Consider the following 25,262-nt stretch of genomic DNA (forward strand, 5'->3'; position numbering starts at 1 on the left):
TGCTCAGCATATCAGTGGCCTAACACTCACTGGTCTTGGAAGTGTTTGGAAAAGAAGCTCTTCTTTAGAAATCTACAGCACTCAAACAAGCTTTTCTGCAGCATCAGGCATTTACATGTACTTTCAAATTCATATTTTTATGTGGCAATTGAATAGGAGCAACTTGCTCTGCTGCGGGTGGCTGAGTTCCTCCTAGGGGCTTAATAATAGCAGATGATTAGCATTAAAAACTCGGTGTGGTCAGGAGGAAAGGCACAGGGGAAGGCACCAGGCAATCCTGTGTTCTAATGCTGGCTCTGTCACTGTGTACTTTTAAACCTACCCAAGATTCTTTCATTTCTCCATGTATCTTAATAGGAGAATAGTGACCCCCCTCCCCTGCACTTGTGAGGATTAATTAGATGATGCCAGTATGGTGATTTGAACATGTATATGCTCTTCTCATCCATAGATCACTAAAAGAAGGACAGGGGTGGCTCTAGGTATTTTGCCGTCCCAAGCACGGCAGGCAGGCTGCCTTCGGCGGCTTGCCTGTGGGAGGTCCCCGGTCCCGCAGCTTTGGCGGCACGCCTGCGGGAGGTCCGCCGAAGCCGCGGGACCAGCGGACCCTCTGCAGGCATGCCGCCGAAGGCAACCTGCCTGCCGCCCTCGCGGCGACCGGCAGAGCGTCCCCCGTGGCTTGCCGCCCCAGGCATGCGCTTGGCGAGCTGGTGCCTGGAGCCGCCCCTGGAGAGGGAAACTGATATGAGTGAGGTTAAGTATCCTGCCTGTCTATTCACTTCCATCCTGGTGTCCTATCAGCTAGACCACACTGTCTGCTCTTTTCCTTCTCGTTCGGGATAGGAAGGAATTACCAACGCTTGCGCTGTAGTCATGCTTTTTTTGGTCCCGTGTTAGAGCCCTCATGGAAATGCCAGTGCCCATAGCAAGCAGCAGGTTGTGTGATTTTGTAGTCTGAAGGAATGACTGGAGACACCCAGACTGGAGAAACTGTTGGTCTGTGGAGAGACCCTGAATGGGCCATCCCATTCACTCAGTAGCCTGGCAACAGGAGATGTGTGGGCAGCAACTTTCTGGTCTTGACGAAGTACCTAGAGATGGGCCTGAACCAGAACGTGAGAGAGAAGCCCCTGCTAACTTTGGAGAAGAAGATGAATCTGGATCCAGATCTGAATTTTGCTGATCAGGTCCAACTCAAACATCAGCTTCATTTGCAAGTAGAGTTTTCTGAAGCAAGTTTCCCACTCATTTCCTAAGGATCCAGTATGCTTCCCATGTGGTGCTGTGGTGAGGAGGCATGGCATCCCTCAGAGAGTGACAGGGAGGGTCCACAACACGCCCCCTGGTTAGCCGAACCAGGAGAGCCACCTCCGACGGAAGTACAAAAGGCGGGCCCTGCAGCTCAGTTGTGGTGGAGCCAGCACAGGAGATGGACGCATCCCGCCTGCTGCTAGAGCCTGCAGAGGAGCTGCCGCCTGAGGGCTGGCCAGAGCTCTCAAGACTGCTGGATGACCAAGGTGCCAAGGAGCTGCTGCCTGAGGACTGGCCGGATCTCCACGGGCTGCCGGCTGACCGAGATGCTGAGGAGCTGCTGCCTGAGAAATGGCCAGCGTTCCCTGAGATGACAGACACAAGTACACCTGAGGGGGAGGGTAGGAAGCAGCCCAGGAAATCGCCTCGTCAGGAGCTGACCTGATACAAGGTCAGCATGTTGCAGGTGGATCCTCGCTGACCCAGTGGCGGGCCACTCTGCCACTGTTGGGGCCCTGGGCTGAGATGTGGTGGAATGGGGCAGGCCCACATCCTCCCTGCCGCCCTACCCTTGTGGGGTGGCAGTACTCTCCCCTCCTTAGGCCTGGAGGCCTGCGCTCCTCAGGCAACCCTTACCTGAGCCCCTAGACTGTTGTTGGTGCTCAGCCCTGATTGCAGGCCAGAGCCTACCCATTGCATTACTGCCCCACCCTGACTGGGCCTAGGGCTCATAGACTCCTGTACTGTTCTGCCCAGCCGGAGGACTGGAGCACTAGGTGAAGCTAATTCCCCCCTTTGAGCTCACCTTTACAGGGATGCGACAGCAAGCAGGTGTGGCCTCCCTCAGAGACTGACAGGGAGGGACAGCCACGCAGCCTACAGATGTGAACTGGGAGCAAAGGGACAGTACACAGTGAACCAGCCTCCTGGGTTGACAATTCAAGATGTGCTGATATTTTCCATACAGGTCTGCACAACTGAGGTGCATGTGCCTTGGGTGTGCAAGCCTCACTGGGATAACAGAGGCTGTTTGGGCTGCATTTACAGCCTCTTGTGGCTCCAGCACCCTCAGTCCCTTTTGGTCACTGTGGCACCATCAGCATCCAGACTCTACCATTTTGTAGTCGGCACCTAGTCAGTTAGTTGGTTGCGTTTGTTTTTGAAAAAGGAATGTTATGCTGTAGTTAGGGCTCCACAAGCCACTCAAGAAGCAGCATGGTCTAGTGGAGAGGGCACTGGACTGGGCCACAGGAGACCTAGATGCTGTTCTCTGTTCTGCCACTGATCTGCTGAGTGACACTGGGCAAGTCATGTCCCCTCTCTATACCTCTGTTTACCTTCCTACCCTTCATTTGCCTTTTCTATTTAGATTGTAAGTTCTTTGGGACAGGGACTGTCTCTTACTATGTGTGTGCACAGTGCCTAGTCAGGGCCTTGTGACAGTATTGTAATGTAAACAGTAGTGCCTATAATGGTGCCAGCTGATCATTGTTTGAAATGCCCTATTCTAAAGAGGAAGTGGAGAAGAGGTTTTCTGGTGTTCTGTGACTGGACTCATTATGGATGTTTGCAGCTCTAGGAGCAGAACATAATGAGTGGTCATTGACCTCATTCCATCAGGAATCCATAGCTACTGCACACCATCAGAACTAAGAAAAAAGATGCATTACATTTGTTAGCTGTCCTTGGCACCACCAAGCAGTTACTCTTGAGGAACAGCTGCAGTAACAGGATCTGCATAAACTCATGTGATCATCATTCCTTTGGGTCAGAAAAAAGTTTTTTTTATAAAAATAGACTTGTTTTGTTCTTCTGGTCTACCTACTGAATTGCCTGCACGTGACGCCAAAGTTTCATGACTCACACAGGTGTAATCATCTCAATTTATTTGTAGCAGATATATGAAGCTGTATTGCTTCAGCATAAATGGATCACGGGGCAACATTGATAGAAAGGTAGTGACGTTTTGCTTAGTAATGTTTGAGGACTCTAAACTTATGTAAAAGGGCAGAGCAAAGCTTAGAGCAGCATTTAGCCATGCCAAAGGTATGTGTGTGTGAGACCATACTTAAGCAGTGAAGTCTGAGACTTTGTTATTAATTATTATTATTAGCATGTATTCTCTGTATTACAGTTGCCTAGAGGTCCTATGCAGGTTGGGACCCATTGTGCTAAGAACTGTACAGGATATAGTAAAAGATAGTCCCTGCCCCAAAGAAATGACAATCTTAGTATAAGAGAGTCCATTGCAGAAGGATGAAATAAATGACTAGGCTGGGAGGTGGTGATGTGAGAGGAAAGCTGGCGTACCATTAGGACAGCTATATTTTTTCACAGACTAGCTGTGTGCTCAGTTTATAGGTGTGGTGGTTTTGTTGGTGTTAGTGCTTGATTTGTGTAGGCATCATGGCAGAAGTGAAGCTTCAAGAGGGATTTAGAGGAAGATAAGGTACTGACTTTACAGATATTTTACAGGAAGGGCATTCCACGCATCAGGGACAGCATGGAAGAAAATGCAAAGGTGTTTGTGGGGGAATGTGCTGAAGATGTTTGTGGGAGAATCAGTGGGCAATGGAGGATTGACTGAGATGGGGTTGAGAGTAAATCATTTATGCAGGGAGGTTAAATGCTCTTTTGAATAGAGGAATTGGATTATTATTTTCCTGTCATTTTCTTTAGTTTGTGTTTGAGTTTGTGGAGCACTAGACTTTTAATACAAACATCCTCTGCAGATCATAAATTCTGTCATGGTAGAACTGTTCAGTTCCAGGTATAACTGATAATAGGATGACACCAAAGAGCTTCATTTGTGATCCACCATGCTTATTTCTTTTTAACAAGTGAACAGCAGCCCTGAGGTTTCACTGAGTCCCACAGCCTGTATTCAGAGGGGTAGCCGTGTTAGTCTGTATCAGCAAAAACAATGAGGAGTCCTTGTAGCACCTTAGAGACTAACAAATTTATTTGGGCATAAGCTTTTGTGGGCTAGAACCCACTTCATCAGCTACATGAAGTGAAAAATACAGGAGCAGGTATACATGAAAGGATGGGGATTGCTTTACCAAGTGCGAGGTCAGTCTAATGAGATTTTGTATTTTTCACCTCATGCATCTGATGAAGTGGGTTCTTACCCATGAAAGCTTATGCCCAAATAAATGTCTCTTAGGGTAGGTTTACACTTACCTTCCGGGTTGACGCGGTGAGTTCGACTTCTCGGAGTTCGAACTATCGCGTCTGATCTAGACGCGATAGTTCGAACTCCGGAAGCGCTGCGGTCGACTCCGGTAGTCCACCACTGCAAACGGCGGTGGCGGAGTCGACGGGGGAGCCGCGGAGTTCGACCCCGCCGCGTCTGGACGGGTGAGTAGGTCGAACTAGGGTACTTCGAATTCAGCTACGCTATTCATGTAGCTGAATTTGCGTACCCTAGTTCGACCCCCCTTCTTAGAGTAGACCAGGCCTAAGGTGCCACAAGGACTCCTCGTTGTTTCTACAGCCTGTTTTGCAAACCTAGCACATTCCGTTCCACACCACTAGATGTCACTGCTGCTTAGAATTCAAAGCAGTGATTGCAGGTCAGATGAGAAGGCTTGGTCCTGAAATTGTAGGGGGTGCAGAGGTCAGTAATGGAGCAGATGAGCCTCAGGAGATCTGGAAGGGGACCGGTTAATCCAGAGAAACACCCTAAATTAGGAATCCTTTCCCAGACTTTATGGATCTGTGGAATTAGCCCAGAAATCTCATGGAGATCAGGCTTTCCCAGCAGATTTCCTCTGTTTCCTGGCTCTTGGCAGTGCCAGCCTTAGTTCTATGTGGCCAAATAGGGCCCTGCCATTCCAAGGGTCTGCACTCTGTGCACACATTCTGTCTTGATTGCCTGGGTGTGGACCTGTCTGACCCCACTGCCATAGCAGAGACTGAATCCCCTAGTGCACTCCCTTATTGGAGTAGAACTATTGTGAATAGCAAAAAAATCCTGCAAATGTCTCCATCGGTCTACAGCCTGCTGGCCAACGGGGGATATCCTTCACATATATGGTATATGAATAGCCCAATCAGCTCTACTAAGCACCTAGTACAACGTGGGCCCGAAGGGAGCTCTCAGAGAGAGGTGTGAGCAGAGTGTAGGTGGATATGGGAGGAAACGACAGCAGGGCTGTGCCATAGTCTGGATTTCTCTTTGACTTTGTTATATTATTTATTGATTTTTCACTTATGGCCTATCGTGGGCTTTAGAACAACTTCCAAACTGTTGAGCTCTAATTGCTATAAACACACAACAATTCCTTCCTCTCCCTTTCTGTTGTGTTTGCTATGCCTCTCGCATGAACTTACCTCATTTTAGTCCCAAGCTGCCTTATGTTTTGGACAAATTTGCTGTGCCCTCATGCTGACTGGTGACAGTTATTTACATCAGAAATAAAAAATCATGACACTGAGGTTCTTGAAGGAGCTATTTATACATAAGGAAAGATCCCACAGCATTTTAAGTTTCCTGCTTGAGTATTATTTTTGTGCAAGCCATGTTGTTGTAGCCGGGTTGGTCCCAGGATAGTAGAGAGACAACAGTTGGTCCAATAAAAGATATTACCTCACTTACCTTGTCTCTTTTTTATGTCCTTCCTTTTGGGTCTTGTCATGCCTCGCATCCTTCTTTTGGGCCTTGGCAGGCTGAGATGTACATCTCTTACATGCCTGAGGGTATGTCTATACTACCTGCCGGATCGGCGGGCAGCGATTGATCCAGCGGGGGTCGATTTATCGCATCTAGTCTCCCGTCGACTCCTGTACTCCACCGCTGCGAGAGGCGCAGGCAGAGTCGACGGGGGAGTGGCAGCAGCTGACTCACTGCAGCAAAGACACCACGGTGAGTAGATCTAAGTACGCTGACCTCGCCAGTGTGGACCAGGCCTGAGGGTAATTTCCCTTGAGTGCTACTTTCTCTTAGTACTGTCTGCCTACTGGTCTTAAGACATGGAGAGATCTGTTTTTGGAATGTAGCCACCGTTGAAAGAAACAAAATCTCATGATCCCTTCCCCCCCCCCACCGCCACTGCATGTGATAGTCCCCCACATGCTGAATATGGTGAACTTTCACCTTCCTGCCAGAGCCAGTTCAGCCTGGTGACTGTTTGCATAGCTGAGCCCTTTCTCCTGTCAAGCCCATATCTCATGCAGTAACCCCTCCCTGTCATAGTTCAGAGGCTGAGCACTATCCAGATCCTGTTGGTTTCAGTTTCTTGTTTTCTGTGCTTCCCCTGAATTCAGAATTTCATCAGATCATTACAAAACCTGATGCTGGTTTCCTCTACAAGCTGTCTAAATCACCAGATGTAAACGAGGATGACAAACACTGATTTCATGTAATGGGCATGCTCTGAACCAAAGCACTCCCAGCCACACAGATACAGACAAAAGATTTGGAAGAGGTGGCCCAGTACCTTCCTAGCATATCAACTATTCAGCAGTTACATAACTGTGTGTGTGTGTGTGTGTGTGTGTGTGTGTGTGTGTGTGTAAATCACTTTGCACACACTGGGTCACACGACTCTGGTGGTCTGCAAAACCTTAGTGACAGGAAACCCACCTGGACTGGAGGCACAGTGGTGCAACCAGCTTGCAATTCCAGCTCAGCTGGGGTCCAGGAGCTGGCCAGTGCTGCCCAAAGTGCCCCTGAACAGACAGAGTGGGAGCAGTGCCCTGGTAAAGGAATCAAGAGCTGCAAATTGTCGTGCAGCTCACATGACACTCATGCATCTGGCAGCATTGCCATGCATTCCTGCCGCTCATCTGGGTCCTCGCTCATCCAGCCGGCCTGCAAGCACCATTTGCAGTTCCTACTGCTAGCTGCTAACATCTGCTGTAGCTGCATGCTACTCTCTGGGCTGGTCTACACTAGGAGGGGGGAATCGATCTAAGATACGCAACTTCAGCTACGTGAATAGTGTAGCTGAAGTCGAAGTATCTTAGATCGATTTACCTCTTGTCCTCATGGCGCGGGATCGACGTCCGCGGCTCCCCCTGTCGACTCCGCTACCGCCCATTCACGCTGGTGGAGTTCCGGAGTCGACGGGAGCGCTTTCGGGGATCGATATATCGCGTCTAGATGAGACGCAATATATCGATCCCTAAGAAATCGATCGCTACCCGCCGATACGGCGGGTAGTCTAGACGTACCCTCTTCTGTTTTTGTGCCCAGCCAGCACAGAGCCCCAAGGAGGAGGAGATGGTGGCTGCAGGGGCAGGCTGAGAAGGGGTTGGAATAGAGGCTGCGAAGCAGGAGAGAATAGGACAGGGGCTGAAAAGAAACAGGAGAAGAATGGGGGGTGAATAGTGGGGAGACTGACTGCCCCAGGACCCTCAGGAATGTAGCATCATCCATTTCCCTTCCCTCCCTTTCCTAGGGAGGTGCAAAGTAGATCTGTCAGACTTTAGGGCTGGTGACTGGTATGCAAACATCTTCACCCACTTAGGGCCAGATTCTGCCACCCTTGCTTGCACTTCGTGGTACCTTGCCCTGTGAGGAGTGCCATTCATTTTAATGGGGCTCCTCAGAGAGTACAATATTACTCAAAGTCTCACATTATTGGATGTTTTTCTTAAAGTCCCAGCACCTGGAGTCATGAGGTTATGTGAGAAAAAAAGTTTCCTACTCTCATGGTTGCAGAGAAGAGCTTGAAAACGTGACCCAGGTGCTCCCTGAAAGGCTCAAAACCCAGAAGGCAAATAACAAGAACTCCACATTTATTATTTTTTAAAATTCTCGTGATTTTAAGCCAATTTCATGATTTTTGGAGATTGACTTTTAATTTTTGAATGGTTGGGGTTGGCAAACATGATCTGTATGAGGGTGGCAGAATCTGGCAAACACTCCTCTGTAATTTACAAGTGGGGCCCACCTACAGACTTTGCTTCCGGACTTGGATTCAAACTTTCTCAAAGGTTGTGGATCGCTGACTCCAGGATTTTGGGTTTGGCTCATTACGGAGTGAGGGGTGAGTTGCACAATGTGGGTCTGAAACTGAACTTGGTCGAAGCTTGGGGCTGGGATTTTAGGTTTAGGACCCTTCAGTGTGAACAAAGAACACGAACCTAAAATAGCACCTAAAATAACACTTGGACTGACATCCTGGTAAAGCAGTAGGGCCCATTCTTGCTGACAATAACTTCAATGGCAAAACTCCCATTGACTACAATGGGAGCAGGAGAAGGCCCAGGAGTAATAGGAAATGATTGCAGTGAATGATTGTAATCCTGCAAATACACAGGTGACTGCTCATCTCTGTTTACAGCGAGGGAAGCCGTTAATATCCCAAATGCTGCAGATATTCCGGTAACCCAAAGCTAGCTGCCTACTTGTGTGTTAATCTGTATGCGCCTGCTTGGGTTCTCACTGCCACCGCCTTCTCCCTCTTCTCTTCACGAGCTGTAATTTTTATGACAGTTTCTGTACGTGGCAAATGGATTAGATGCTCTTCCAAGAGTGTCACAGCACCTTAAATGAAATTGACTGTATTCGAGTCAGAAAAACAGCATCTGAAGAAATAGAACCCCACTTCTCCTGCGTAAAACCCACTCACAGGATAGGTAGAAAAGAAATCTTGTCCTAGGGAAATATAGAGCAGTCCTTGCTCAGGTAGAACTGCTGCCATCCTGAGTGGGAACTGCAGCGTTAAATTCCTAGGGTGAAATCCGGGACCTACTGAAGACAACCAGAGTATTGCTATTGACTTCAATGGGGCCAGAATTGCACCCACAGAGCATAACTGAGTCCTACGTGAGGCAGGTCCAAGACACAAAGATCAGAGGTGTTCACATCAGGGATTTTGGTTCATCTCATTACAGAGATATGGCTGCAGCCACCAAATTCAGATCTGGAGCAGAACCTCACCGGAGTCTGGGACTTTTCATCTCTGAGGGTTTGCTCTGGGTCCAGCCCTTGTTCAAACCTTAATGCTGAAGCGTGTCTTTTATTCAGCTGCTGAACTCATTGCTTTTTATTGATAACACATGTGTTCTGTATTCTTCAGCTAGATATGCAGGGCCTGATTCTGATCTCACATACTTTGGTGAAGCTCAGGAGAGAGGAAGGATGGTCCTCGGATTAAAACACTGGTCTGAAACTTGGGAGCTCGAGCTTCAAGTCCTGCCTCTGATACAGACTTCCTGTGTGACCCTGGGCAAATCCCCTAGAGGTGGGATTCACAAGGGAGATTTAGGCCGAGCATTATAGTGTCTAAGGCTATTTTTACACTAGCACTTTTGTCAGTAAAATGTATGTCGCGCAGGGGTTTGGAAAAAAAACACTGACAAAAGTGCTGATGTGGACAGCGCTATGTCGGCGGGAGAAGCTCTCCTGCCAACGTAGCTACTGCCGCTCATTGGGGGTGGTTTAATTATGTTGACGGGAGAGCTCTCTCCCATTGGCATAGAGCAGCTACATGCGAGATCTTACAGCGGTGCAGCTGTGCTGCTATAAGGTCTCTGATGTAGACACAGACTAGGTGCCCTGCCATCTAGTGGAATTCATATAACCCCAAGTTACGTACCCAGGCTCCCCGGGGAGAGCTAGGCACCTAAAAAAGGGATTTACAGAAGTCAGCACGCTGAGCAGAGAGCTGCCTAAACCAATAAGAAATGCTCAGGAGAGGAGCATGGCGTAGAGGAGGAGAAAATAACTGCACTACACATTTGGGAATATTAGAGGGAGGTTAGGGAAGTGAACGGGACACAAGAAGAGGAGAGGTGGACAATGATAAGACATTGGGGCTGTAACATTTGCCAGTCTGCTTGAATAAGGTATCCACTTCAACCGTCTTAACTACAGGCTCCTGTTCCAGGCCCTTTGCATGAGGTGGCACATTAGAGCTAAATTGATGGGCAAGAACTCCTGATTTGTATGGTAGGACTGCACTGAATTCTGCTCCATTGTCTGACTGTATTAGCTGATTACAAAAACCTTCTGATCACCTGGGAGGCTCCTAAACTGGCCAGGTAATGCCAGTAGGCAATTAAACCTTGTCTTGACTAGAGCCAGAGGAAGCCTAGCAGGAAAGAAGCATCTGGCTGCTGGGGCTCTTAGCCCACCCACAACAGAGCTCCATGTCAGGGGAAGGTCCCTTCCACACAGAGCTCCTAAATTCTGCTCTGGGGGCTCCTTAAATGGCTGCCTCCTCCTGCTTCCTTCAAGACTGCGCTTCAGGCCAAGATCCTCACAGGTATTTGTGCACCTAACTCCTATTGATTTCCGAGGGAGTGAGACCCTTCAATACCTCTGAGGATCCTGGCCTCAGCTCCTGCTGCCCCTCCTGCTGTGGCCTGTTCCTTTCTACCTCACTCCCCCAGCGCCACACTGTCCCCCTCCTGCAAAGTTCCTGCAAATGGCAGGGGACAAGCTGAGGAGTTGGCAGGAAACAGCTACATTTTGGATTGCTGCATCATGAACTGCGGTTTGAGAGACTTCTGGATGACAAGTAAATTATGCAGCCATTTGTGAAGCCACATAACTGCCTTCCACAAGGCCCTGTTCATTTCAGTCACATGGCAGCGGGGCCGTTCCCCCATGGAGAAATCACTAGATGTTAGAGGCTAGCCAACATATATTTAAAGCCCACAGAAAGCCTGGGCCTCTAAGAACAAGGACGTGGGGACAGGGAATGGCCTTGTAAAATGTGTCCACTTTCTAAATTATTTATGCATCTAAGGAAATTGGAAACCAGATTGTTTATAATTGGCCAGAGTGATACATCTCAGGTCCTGGAAGTATCAGGTTTTGCCATGCAGCTTTGGCTCAAACCACACACCCACAGATGCTCAGAGTGACTGTTCTTGTGCTGTCGGGTGATGTCACCCTGTTCACTTCCTAAAGAGAATCGGCATTAACGGGCAAGTAATTCACATAATGCTGCTTCCAGTGCAAATGAAGGGAGAGCAGAGTTAATCAGGCAGAAGGCTGGGAGGGCATGTTCTTGGGGTGGGCGGTTTGATGAAAGAGAACAGTTAACAGGATTAGAGCAGATCAAAGGACAGCAGGACAGAACAATGTGTCTGTTTCCCAGTCGTCATACACCATACTGTGGAATAGCAGGGAGGGGATTATCAAGCAATCACTATAATGAAGCTTTCTGAAGGGTCATGCCTTAACAGTAAATCTCACCAGGAAAGGATGGCATCTAGAAATCACATACAGACTCATCTTTTGCTCTCACAGTTGAATGCAGTGCTTCCTTTCCCCTCTGCTGGGCTTTACCCCTCTTTGCAAGATGAGTTCTTCCAGCAGTTTTGTCTCATGAGACTATAACTTCAGAACAGCAAGAGAGGCACCAGCAGCTCACGAATGCTAAGGGTGCTAAGACTGCTCTTTTTTAATAGCAGAAATGATTGTTTAAATCAGTGGTTTTCCACCTGTGGGCCGCGGTGCGGACCCCACGGGGCCTGCAGCAGACTATGTTTAAGATTTCCAAAGGGGTCCACACCTCCATTCGAAAGCTTTTAGGGGTCTACAAAAGAAAAAAGGTTGAAAACTACTGGTTTAAATTCAATAGGAAAAAATACTGAAAAAGAAAAGACAGAAGGAGAAAGGGGGAACAGATGAGCTGAGCATGTTCTCCCTTCAGTACAGCAGCCCTTGCCATGTCTTCTCCACATGTGATTATAATTTTTATTTGTATTCTGGGCACACCTACATGCCTGAGCTGAGATCACAGCACCATTGTGCTAGGTGGTGTACGAACACAGAGTACGAGAGTCCCTGTCTCAAGAACTTGAAGTCTAAATAGGCAAGACAATTTCTTCTTATGGTGTCCTCATACTGCTTCCCACCACATCTGTGCACATGCGATTGCCTGATCATTGCACTCTGCCAAGTCACTGGAAGTGCATTCATACTCAAGCATGGCATCATAGGAGGCTGTCTATCACAGTCACAGGTATTGGGGCCAGTGATGTAGCTCCATTTGATCATTATGTTTTTAGATGGGCCAACTCCAGTGTGGCATCAGTTAAGTCAATGCCATGTAGGCCAGGGCTTTTCTGCACTGGGTGGTAGGTGCTTGACTAGTGGGAGCTGGAACTCAGAGGCGGCAGGGTTGTTCTCTACTCTTTTTTGCCATAACTGAACTTTTGTCTGTTTGGGTGACAATGTTTGGGGTTTAACAGTGGCAAGAAAACTGTTATAGGGGATGTCTTGGATCTGTGCATTGCCTTGTGCACTCAACTCTACTAGCAACTTCCTGGTGTAGATCAGGAGTGAGCAATACCTGGAAGGACGTACTGTAGAGGCTGTTGATGTGGGTGGGCTTAAAGGCATTCTGTCATTTATCAGCAGGAGGTGTTAAGTTCCAGGTCTAGCTTCTTTGCATGAGGGGGTCGTGCCCACACTGCAGAGGCGTATTCTGCAAAGGAGTAGCAAAGTGCCAGTACTGGTGATCTCAGAGTGAATGGGTCTGCACCCCACTTTGATATAACCAGCCTCCTGAGAATGTTGTTTCATATGCTAAACTTGGCTTTAGATTTCTTGATGTGGGTTCTAAAGGAGAGCGGGTGGTTGACAGTAACACTGAGGCATATGGGATTTATGGAATCAGTAAGTTTTGCCTCCAAGCCAGCTGCTGTTGAGTTTGGGTTTGGCCCCTCGGTTTTTGAGATAGGATGCACTGACTTGCACCTTTGCTGGGTTTGCATGCAGTTGGCTGGCTGCATAGTACTTGTCCTTGGTGCTAAGTGCGTTCACCAGAGTACTCTCTCATATGGCAAACCCCTTGCACTGGGTGATGACGCATAGGTCATCTGCGTAGGTAAGGCACCTTGTGCCAGGATAGTTTGGCTGGTGGTTTGTGTAGACATTGAGTAATGTGGGTGCTAAGACTCTGTCTTGTGGGAGGCCATTCTTCTATTGTCGACATCAAATCCATTTGCCACAAAAGTTCACAAAGAATCTTCTGTTCCTCCAGTATGGTCTGTATTAAGTTTGTGGTGGTTCTTCATTCTCATGAGCACATTGGCAAGGACTCTGCAATGATTGACAGTAGAGGAGGCAGCTGAGAGATGAACAAACATCACTCCCATAATCCTTTTTCATATCCATCCTTCAAGATGTTGTGTCAAGTTCAGATGCTGTCAAGTCCATGACCGACCTGGGCAAACACTGGCCTGTTTGTTGATAAGAAGTGGTTCAATAACTGGTGTAAGGCAGCAATCAAACAATTTTACGATATCACACAAGAGTGAGCTAGGTTGAAAGTTTTTTGAGTTGGATAGTTTCTTATCAGGCTTTGAAAGGGCTACTACCTTGGCTTGTGCCAGATTTTCAGTTTCTTGAGCTGGATGTGACAGGTATTGAACATACTCAGGACACTCCTGTGAGTGGGGACTGAAATTTTTGATATGCTCAGTTCGGATGTCAGCTAGGCCTTTCTCTATTTTCAGAGCATTGATTCTGGCAGCCAATTCCTCCATGGGGAAGGGTGCTGTAAGAGCTAGCTTGATGGATGCAAACACCTTATACTCTGCTAGAAGAAACATACCTTATGGTTACTGGACAGAATATCCCCCTGGCCTAACACCCCAGTCAGCCGTACTGCATGAAGCTTGCAAGGGAAAATTCCAAGAAGACCCCTTTGGAGATGACACAATAGCCACTGGTAAACATCTACTGTCAGAAATAGTTCGAGAATACTTAAAATCCTGGCAGAACTTGATAGAATCCTTAAATATGGCCCATAACAGCAAAAAAGCATGTCGCTCATACATAAACTCTCAGACAATACAAAGGGAAGTGGACATTTCAACATCTCAGCTGATCAGATTGCTCACCACATGCTACTCAATGAGAAGGTTAAATACCAACTGGTCATCACTGCTTCAAATACAAGACAAATAAAGGGTAAAGAGAGGCCTAGAAAGAAGAACTGACTTGGCCTAGGTCCCACAGCAAGGACTAGAACCCAGGCCTCCTGAGTCCCAGTTCAATGTTCCATGCACTGGCCTTTTACAGTCATACATGAGCTGCTTATTTTGAGGGACTTTGGGTCTAATGTGTAGCTGTGTCCCAGTTCAGGCTAGATTCTAATCTCTTTACTCTTGTCAAATAGCAGTCTCATCTTCCTGCTCCCCGTGTCTCCCCATGCAGTGTTTGACAGGTACTGATTAGTGTGTGATCTATGGACCTTAATCTCCACCAGATGCTGTTTCTGAAGAATTAAGATCAGGCTTGGATTAACACAGGGCCATGTGATCAGGAAGGGAGTGGGCAATGGGAAAGGAAAATAAATCCTATCAAAACCATACAAGATTACCATTTGTTAATAATTAACAGTTGATTTATTAATAAGCATCCAAGCCACTCTCCTGCAAATTGCTTGTGATGTTGTACAACATCCTAAAACGTACTTTCTCTAAAAGCTTTAACAAATGAAACCAGTACAGGGATAGTCCGAATCAAAGAAGGAGAGGAAAGAAGGGAAAGTGGAATTGGTCGGATTGATAAAAGATCATTGAATAGCAGAGTTTTAAGAGTGGGGGGGAAAGCATTCTAGATTAATGAAGTGGGGGAGCAGGTTGTGCACCCTATGATCAAGTACAGCAATGACCCAATCAGCTGCTGATTTAAGACCCGTGGTAGGAATCCAAAAGCAGTGGATGACATCTGAGTGCAGATACTTATCAGGACACGGCTCTCAAAAGATGTCCTGAATATTGGCAGGGGCTACACCATTAAAGGCTTTAGAAGTCAACACTGTCAGCTCAAAGTCAAATCGCCCTATATATAAGGCAGTTAGTGTGAAGAATGCAGGTGCTCATAATCTGCACGATAGCTCAAGCCAGTGAGCAAATGTGCCGCTTCATTCTGCACAAGCTGGAAGTGTCGTTGAAGCTAGGCGGTAAGCCCTGCTCAGAGGGAATTACAGTAATCAGGCCTCGTGATCATGAGGGCATGTATTTCTGCTGTGAGATCTTGATACGATAAATAAAGGCACAGCCTACGCAAATTGAACAGCTGACTATAAATCCACCTTCGAACCATGTCTGGATACATGGGGCTTTCCAGGGAAAGAATGTGGTTGAAAAAGAACACCATGATTTGCAATCTGACACTGTCCCTTGAACTAGCCCTCTCCAATGGGGGCCTGAAGGGTGGGAAGGATTCTTCATTATCATAGCCTCTGCCAAGCGTCAAGACTTCTATGTACTCGGTCTTGAGGACAAGCAAGCTCTGCTTCCTCTTCAAGGTCAAAAACTGAGCCATCCATAATTATTAGTCATGGTTGCAAATCTTGGCTTTAATTTAGCATAAGAGGAATGAAAGTCTGTTTATTTTCATTGAAGCAACTCTCCAGCTTCACAGCACTATAAGCAGAGTTGCACTATGTCAGATTCTGTTATAAGCAGGTCCCACTCTAGAGAGATTACATTGCACAAGCCAATTTTTGCCCATAATAACGTACCAAACAAACAAAAGAAAACAAAACACAGCAATATTGAATCAGGCTATTATCAACACATGCACCAGTTTTCTGTAATTTTAAGTTTTCATTGTCATACATTTTAATGCCAGAAGGGACCATTAGATCACCTTGTCTGACCTCCTGTATATCACGGACCATAGAATTTCATCCACTTACTCCTGTACTGAGCCCAATAACTTGGGTTTGGCTATAGGCACCCTGTCTTGATTTGAAGATATCAAGAGTTGGAGAACCCAACAACTTCCCTTGGTAGTTTGTTCCAATGGTCAGTCACCCTCATTTTTGCCTTATTTCTAATATGAATTTGTCTGCCTTTAACTGAAATTAAGCTTAATTAAAAGGTAGTCATTAATATGCAAACCCAGCTAAATACACATTCATTGTACCATGTATTGTTAGCAGTACTTCCTTTTATTATCATGTTCACCAACAATCAATACAAGTTTACAGTTTAAAATCTAAATTAAAATCTAAATGTTGCCCATTAGTTATGATTAAAACATGCGCGTGCGCACATGCACGCATGTGTGTGTGCATGCACACACACACACACACACACACAATGTAATTTTCTCTTTGTTCTACCTTTCCTGAGTGCATCCCACTATCTGAAATGAGAACAGGGCTAATCAGTTAACTAAGTCTTATCCTACAATTCAGAATAATGCTGCTAAAAATGAAACATAAAATTAGGCTGTCATTTTTCTGTCGCTCACTCGAGATATTAAATGTCCTCCTGTAATGCTCTTAATTTCCATTAGAATACCTTGCTGACAAATGCATATCATTTCAGAAATATCCAGAACCCCACTGCAGTTTGAGTGCTGACTGCAATATTCTCTTTGATGCACCCCACAGATATATGGTCACTCTATTCCCTGTTCATTTGAAGGAAAACTCTGCTTCTCCCACCAAAGGTGGAGAGCCCTTCTTGAAGCAGAACAAGGGTAGTTGCTCTGCTGAGAGGGCACAGGATTTCAGAAGGCTGTGTAGGATTGCCTACACCCAGTGCAAGTAGGGTCTAGCTATACAGAAGTTCCCTGTGTGGCTACAGGTAAGCGGTTTGGGGTCAGGCAGGGTTAGGGCTGATGGATTCACTGCTATGTGGATCATCCAGTCCATCTCGCCCATGGGAGAGAGTGTTAGGGCTACAGAGCCTACCCCAGCTATTCCATTATGCTGGAGTAGCCTCCCGTGTGGCACTGGGGATGAGCGTGTCCTGCCGGTCACAACGCTCAGAAATCCACAGTACCTGGGCTGTGGGTGGGTTTCCCCTGGAGAAAGATGCTTTAGCAATTTGCTTATTATGCTGCTGCTTTAAGCCACTGAAGTTTGTTAGCCAGCAGTGATTCAGAAACAACTGGGGTCCAGTTTGAAAATCTTGGGGCCAGAATCTCTGCTGTGGGCAAGATCTGTTTGGCTCAGCAGAAGAGGAGCTCAGCAGGGACCTGGTTCTGGTCCCCCAGTTCTCTGCCTGTCTCTGCTCCAGTGGAAAGCAGTGGTGCTTCAGCTACGCTCCCCTCTCATTCTTGGCAGGCCCCTTATGCTGGGACCACACTGGCATAAATGACTGATTTTGTACGAGCTAAAAATTCCCACCTGCTGAGGGACATCTCAGCTGGCCAAAGACAAACAGATCTACATGGTGCTGAGCAGCACCAAAAAGTTGGAATGAGGAAGAAAATCTGGCCCATTATTTCAGTTTGTGCAATCTGGATGCATTTATCCTGGCAACAATCCCATTGCAATACGGCACCACCTGCGATTCCATCAGTGGAAGCTGCTGTGTAGGCAGAATTCAGACATTTTGGCCACGATAGCATCTAGCATAGACAGAGCTTCAATCCCTGTGCCCTGCCTAGCACCAAAGGAGCAGTACAGTGACACAGGGTACTGAGTCTTGCACAGTGTGGATGCAGTCCTTCATTTGTGTATGCAGATGATGGAATTTACCTGCCCACAGCTCATGCAAATTGAACACAAGTGGGTTTTACACATGTAAATTCCATCTCTTCTGCACACAAGGGATAGAGTGCAAAAACAACACATGCTAGCAACTCTGCATGCAGATAAATCTCTGCTGATGCCACTTTGAAAGTCTGGCCCTAGATATTTATACTTTAGGTGATCTGCCAAATTTGATCAGTGTTTTCATCTGAATTAAGGTGGTTGGTGTTTTTCCTGTGTGGGTAGAATTCAAATTTGGCTGCTCTTGTGACTGAGACAAGCGTGTCTGTCCTGAATCATTAGCAGCTTTCTGTGGCAGGTCAACTAATACTTCAAGTCCAGAGCTGTGAACAGCAGCAACATCTTGAGTTAAAGCCTGTGTTCTCCCTTTGATTATCTATTCCAGTCTGTTTGGAAATCAGCCACATCAGATTAATTAAACAAAAATGCTTCCCTGTTTTTCCCCTCCTGGTGGTTTGTTTGCATTGCACTTTAATATATCTTTTAACGTTTACATTTGAGCCATGATGGTTAAATGGAGAAAGAGGGGGAAATTTATATTTTTATTAATTTTTGCAGGGCTTTGGAGCGGAGCCCGGAGCTGGAGCACGGAGCAGTAGGTTTTATGCCCGGAGTTGGAGCGGAGCCATAGCGGAGCAAGTCAAAAATGTGATTGCTCCAAATCCTTGAATTTTTGTCTCTAATTTTATCTGGAGAATGGTACTTGTATGTCTCACATTTCAATCCAAAGCCCTTTGAAGCCCTTCACTCAATATAGAGTCATGGATTTTAAATCTTAAATGATGGACCATTATGATAATCTACTCTGACCACTTACAAAACCCAGGCCATAGAACTTCACCCAGTAATTCCTGCACCAAGCCCATATCTAGTGGCTGAACTAGAACATATTTTTTAGAAAGACAGCCAGTGGATCTAATCTTCACCTCTAGAAAGGGTCAAACTGAAATCCTAGCTCCAAATGTAATTGATCCCTCTTGGGTTGTTAGAGAGGTTTGAACCTGGACCTTCAGTGCTGAAAGCATAAGACTGCACCACTTGAGCTGAAGGACTAAGACCCATAGCCAGTATTTGTAGCATACTCATTAACCTCTCATGCAGCCCCAACATTATAGGGAGACAAAGACTCTCACTTTCCTAGTGTAGGCTACAAAACACCATTGAACTTTGAATCTGAACTTTGCATATCAGGCCAACTCTAAACTACCACTTTCACGAGCCCTAAATTCACTCCAAACATATACAAATTATATCATAGCAAGAAACAAAAACAAAGAACTCAAGAGTGATATTAATCTTGCTGACCATTTTGACTCCAAACAGTCCCTACGTACATGGCTGCACTCATGATCCAGTGGGAATAATGGTGAAATTTCCTAATGATAGACCAGCTCCTACTCCCATTGAAGTCAATTAGAATTTTAGCACTAATTTCAGTGGGAGCAGTATCAGACCCTTGCTGTAACTAAGAGGCATATAGGGACATGTCCCTAGTTGTCTGTCGCCTGTACAGACATGTTCAAGCATAGCTGCAGCCTAGTAATGAGTATTTGAGCAGTATGCTATTATTAGTTCAAGCTTCATGTTCAACGAAGGTGTCTGTTCCTAATGATGCTTACAACAAGTGCAGAAGGAGCTGTGAACAATGGAGTGAAAAAGGACGGAGGAAGGATTTTCTTGAAAACCAGGCTGGTGTTTGTAAAAGACTTAACAAATGGCAAATGAATTGTGGAAACCTTCCAGTGGCTCACAGTCTATTCATCTATCGTGTGAAGTTCTCAGCTATAAAGCTGAACCCTCTTGATAGTTCTAACAGTGACATATATGTTTATGTTTGCTTAAAAACTGTGTGACTTCGGTGCTTCTAATAGCAAACAGCTTCTGATTTTACCAGTGCACCTTGTTTTTGACCTGTAATATTCTTGCTAGTCTCATCCTGGGTTTTTTCCCAGCAGAAATTCTCCATCAGGTTCAATTATGTGAAGATTTTATGCTATAATTAGATAACAACCGCTAAGGACTGAGGCTACTTACCTCATTGTCATCTCTAACATGGGTTTCCTCAAGGCAGAATGCTCTCTTGTGAACTCTCTCTGGTGCTTGGGCAATTCCCTAGCTCCTGGAAGAGATAGTCAAGAGGGACTCATAAATGTGCTATAACTGGGGTTTAGAGATGGGCCCAAGTGGAGAAATTTGAATCCAAACTTCCCCAAGTATGGGGGAGTTCAGAATCTATTTGGTTTGGAGCCTCTCTCCTTTCAAATGGACTCTAGGCATTGCAAACCAAAGGCTTGTGCCACTAACTTGACAAAGCCCTTAAAAGTAACTGAAAATTACACTTTATATCTGGCCATCAAATAAAAATTATTTTTTTACAATTCCCCTCCAGGCCGCCCTGAAGCCTTAGCTAGATTTTCATGGTACTGACTCTCTGATGTTAAGAATGAGTGCAACATGCCTAATCCACCAAGTAAGGGAGCCCAGGATCAGAGCCAGGCAGATGAGAATCTTCAGCCAGCCTATCTCAAGCTTCCAAAGGAGAAAAATGACTCATTCCCCCTTCATTCTGCTTCTGACACCTCCACACACCTGCTTGTGTTTTTGGATTTGTGTGCTGGTGATGATAACAGTTTGTTTGTTAAGTGAGGCAGAGCAGGGTTTGGGGCATTTCTGTCACTGATTAATAACATTAATGTGTTCCTAGGGCATATGAAATCATTTCAACATTGTCAGTAGAATTTTAAAGGGAAACTATGTGGAAAAGGGAAGTAAGAGCCAGCATTACAACCTTTAATGGGTTATCTGGACCCTGAATCTGGGTGCCCAGCAGAAGGAGGGTGCTGTGTGCCCAGTTCTCCTTTCCTGGACAGATGGGTGGGGAGGAGAGGAGTGGGAAATGAGTGGATGCTTGGCTCTGCCCCCAGGCAATGTACCCACCAATACAGCTGAGCTGTCGAATGGGGTACCAGAATTTCCTATTAGTATAGACCAGTAATAAATTATTACCCCCTTGGGGCAGAGGAAGAACTGTGACTCTGAGGGGTGTGGAAAAATCTATTATATGGAATTAAATGTATATTTTTTTAAATTAGCAAGAGTTTCTTTTTAATCTCAGTAAAACAAATACTATGTAGTGATAGACACTGTTATCAGAACATAGATAGATAGATGTTTCCTTTTCACTATTCTCCATCCCCCCCTGTACCTTTGATATTTGTAAGTGTGACCTCCAGCTGACAAAAAAACAAAAGCTTAACACAAGTGTCTATGCACATAACTAACAGAAGGCTTTGCCTTATTGTCCCTGTTCAAGGGACCTCATTCAGATCTTAGTTGGAGCAATGTTTGGTCTTCCACAGCGTGTCAGTGAGTCCAGTCACAGCACAGGGGACTCTGCTATCTGACAGAGTACATTCAGAAGGCTAATTTCGGACCTCAGTTGCACCACACAGTAGACATGACTGAAGTCAGTGGGTTGCACAGAGGCAGAATGGGTCTAGTTGATAGACACAACACAGACAGGCTCCTCAGAACAAATTTAGATAAGTGGGTGCACTGACTTGAGTGGAGATATATCATTTAAAACCAGAGATGAATTCTGCTCTCAATTATGGGAGAGTAAATCCAGAGTCACTCATTTGAAGCCATTGGTTTAAGATCAATGTGAAAACAGAGATTGGTCCCTCATGATAACTTCTCTGAACTGACACAGCACTCCCCATGTGGGGAGGTGTATGAGTGTACACCTTATTCAAAGACCATTTAAGACAACGGGCATCTTTATATTGACTTCAGTGAGCAATGGATAAAGCCCTACCAAGCACCTTCGCTTCAGAGTCAGTTACTTGCTAGTTTCAGGTTTCCTGTTTAAACATTTTTTTCAGATCAGTTGTTTGTGGCCTTTAAATCTGTGAGGGTCTCCTCCCTTAAATGTAGATGCTAAACATCTGTTCAGAAAAAACAAGTGTTTAACATCTCAAGTGTTTGTGAGGGGCAGCTCTAGAATGCAATAGAAAACCTTTAGTTTTCTGGTATTTCCTTTATTTTCAGGTAAGGTTATCCAAGGCCATACCCTACAGAGTTTCACAATCATTATAGCAGTGTTGTAATCTGTAATGTTTACAGCGATTCAATCTATGTAATTTCTTATTTGCTGGCTCAACAGACTGTCACAGCCTATGTGAATTGGTGTCTTTATCTCCAGTTCATACATAATTCATGCAGTACAGTTCCTGAGTCCCTGGCTACCTGAAACACAGTTTATCCCAGGGATAGCTCATTACAATACAATCTTATTTCTCAGCCCAAAGCCTTACTTAGATGAGGGCTACAACTATATAGTCAGCTCCCAAAATGTATCATATAGGAACTGTTTATGTGCCACCCTTCTTTCCTAGACATGATGATCATGAAACCATTCCAAACTGTTAGAAGGCACAGTACATATTTTCTTTTACTACAGAGCAATCATTGTAATTCCAAATTCCAAAGATAACATTCTGAGAAACCACTTACTAAGCAATAGACCGGGTGCAAAATGTCATCTCTGTAGTCGCACATCTTTTGATATTTGCTGTTTGACCTGTGCTATATATATATATATATATATATATACCAGCAGTTGCACCAAGTTTGGTTGTATAAAGGGATACAGTATAGTCAGTCAAGTTGTACTGCTCCTGTTAATTGCAGAATCAGAGAAGTGATGTATGGGGCCAGATCCTCAGCTGGTGTAAATCACTGAAGTTCTGTTGACCTAAATGGAGTTACATTGATTTATACCCAGTGAAGGATCTTTCCCATTAACTTGGTTGTCAGTCTGAGTCTTGTTCCTCTTGGATAGGTGTCCGCATGGCAACCGCCACTTATTGGCACCATTGTTGACAGTCAGGCGGAGAGGTCAAGGACTGAGTGTCAATGGAAACTGAATGATGACTCTCTTTCCTCCACAGGTGGTCCCTCCTAGTCAGGGTTGAGGCACATGGTAAGAGTAGGAGTTGCCCACACTGGACCTGTTCTGTGAATAAAAAGAGAATTGGTCTTCAGGATGATTAGACCTTTCATGATCACTATAATAATAAAGCACACGCAAGACACCTATTGGCTCAACATCAAGAAAGTTTCTTAAAAATGAAGTCCTCAGTTAGATCCTGTCATAGAATGCATTTGAATTATGGAACCTCCAAATCCCTGGGAGATTTAACCAGCAGTGTTTCTGCTGAAGGTGGCATTCCTATTTCTTATTAGGATTCCATTTAATTTGCTATTGTCACTCAGAAATCCACTTATCCTGCCTTTTGTCTGTCAGAGACCAGTACACTTTGACATGAAAATAAAATGCTATTCTGTGAGCTCAATGAACTCTTCTGCTTAATGAAACTTCATGTTTTCTTCATGTTTCTGCTGTTGAGGTTTTTTGTGTGTTGAACTCTGTATTTTAAAAGATACAATAGTGTCACAGCAGCCTGTTGGCTTCTTTTCTACACTTTTAGTACTTTACAACAAAGGACTCAGTCAAAGCTGGTAGGTTTAGGAAGACCAATAACTCTCCCACACTAAACGATGTCCAGTGCCTTCAAATTGACACCATATGACACTGCTGGAATAGGAAACAGTGCACATAACAGCACACATATAACCCACCCAGCTTGAGCTGACTGGAGAATTGAACCCAGCACTTGCAGGTCTAAAAGTATGTACCACAACCACTTGTGTTAAAGGTTTGAGACCATAAACCAGTGCTCACTGAACTCCATGGAGAGCCTTCCACTGACTTCAATGGGCCTCAGATCTGGTCCTTAAAAAGAAAAGTCTATACTTTATTCCTGCTGTTTTCAGCCCTGGTACTTCAGCTGCCAAAAAAACACCATGGATTTTAAGGAGCATTGCATGTGATCACATATTTACTGCATTTCTAGAAAGGGTGCTTCTAGTTGCTCTATTTTACACACATGCGCAGGGGCCAGTTCTCTCCCTGAGGGATACAAGTAACTCCCATTTGACTCCAAGAACTGAGCCCCATGATTCAGCGTGACGTTCAATGTGCCTCTTCCAAATCCACAACAAAGCCTTTCAGTAGACTTAACAAAGTGTTGTTCTGCAAAGCATTGTGCAGTTTCTGGAACACTGGACTCAGACATTACAGAGCTAATCCTCCTATAGCCCTCTACTCTATCACTAAGAATACATTAGCAGTTGTCTCTGTCAGCGTCTTAGTATCTGAGCTACTGTGCAGGACTCTTTCATTTGCTGACTCATGTTTCATGACTCATGACAAACCCCTCTGCAGAGATGATCATTCTAATCTTCTATTTATTGTCTCCTGAAGCATCAGGTTTGCTCTGGATAAATGTTTACAGCAGAGAATTGGCCGAGCCAAGGCGTTGAGCTCCAGACCCCAATCTCCCCAAAGTTCAAAGGAATTAAGTCTTGGTGTTCCAGTTTGGGCTCATCTCTAGTCTACAGTTTACCTGGGATTATGACAGACACAAATGACTAAGCAAGGGGGTGGGCAGGGATGAAATGGAGGCAAGGAAGAGAGGGCATAGAGCAAAGATAACCCTGAAATATGGACTGTGACCCAGATTCTTAGGTGGTGTGAATCTGCATAAGTCAATGGAGCTACACTGATTTATACCAGCTGAGGATTTGACCCATGGCACAGAAAGTTATCAGATAAAATCCACACCAGTCAGAAATATACTGATGTACTGAACTAGATCTTTCAGTTATATATACCAAAGTCACCCTGATTAGAACTGCCTTGACTTCCAGGGATGAATCTCATACACACAGGCTTGGTCTCATACCAAATCACTAACTACAGATGACTCCTGCCTTGTGTATTCTGGAGTGTCAACTCATCTTTAATTACTAGCTTGCCAGAAAATGTTAACAAGGACTCACAGCTCGTCCTTGTGTGTATTTGAGGGCACTCCCCAGATTTCACTTTTGTTTTGAAGTTCATATTCTCATTAGGACTTTGGACCAAAACAAGAAAAGGAACAGAAGCCTCCATATTCAAGCACAGTGCAGATCATTTACAGATAGCCAGAAGAGCCTCATCTTCCAGACAGCCAAGCAGAAAGACCACAGAGTGTTTGAAAAGCAATATTGCTTAGGTAGAGTGTAAGTCTGGAAACTGGTATTTATAACAAAAAAATGGCCAAATTGTGATTGCCTTTTGTACATAAGCACATGGCAGAAAAACATGCCAAGAGGGGCAGTGCAGGAGCTAATTTTTGGCCTCCCCTCCTCCCAGTTCTAGCTCTCCCAAATACATACAGAGAAACCACTGAAAGGCTCTCTGTCAAAGGAATCACGGATGGACATTATGGGGCAGAGCTCAGTACTAGGAGCCAGGTGGTACGGTCTGTTTGTTACTGCTAGAAGTGTAGTAAGCCTGGCACTAGCACCTGCTGCAGTTTTGACCAAGAGGGGTAATATTAGAGCCCGCAGCTGCGATGCAGCAGCATAGAGTGCTGTCCTGGGGAGGGAGACAGGCAGTGAGAGGGCAGCTCAAGCTGGGGAGGGAGCTCAGAATCCACTGGAAGGAGCCAGTGGGAAGATGATGAGAGA

The 25,262-nt window shown here is 45.5% G+C and overlaps 1 long non-coding RNA gene across 3 annotated transcripts in view; it reads left to right on the forward strand.

The window, feature by feature from the left end:
- The window catches only part of LOC123366629, a 36,470-nt gene extending 13,437 nt beyond the window's left edge, over window positions 1–23,033 (forward strand). For 2 of the 3 annotated variants that reach the window (XR_006578159.1, XR_006578160.1), the window contains 2 exons: window positions 18,243–18,332; window positions 22,637–23,033. This is a non-coding gene — a long non-coding RNA (uncharacterized LOC123366629). Of the gene's footprint in view, window positions 1–16,583; window positions 16,771–18,242; window positions 18,333–22,636 lie in introns of those variants that run through there. The other variant, XR_006578161.1, reaches the window with a different exon arrangement.
- The last annotated feature ends 2,229 nt before the right edge of the window (window positions 23,034–25,262 follow it).

This window comes from Mauremys mutica, chromosome 3 (genome assembly GCF_020497125.1).
Source record: "Mauremys mutica isolate MM-2020 ecotype Southern chromosome 3, ASM2049712v1, whole genome shotgun sequence".
Classification (NCBI taxonomy): domain Eukaryota; kingdom Metazoa; phylum Chordata; order Testudines; family Geoemydidae; genus Mauremys; species Mauremys mutica.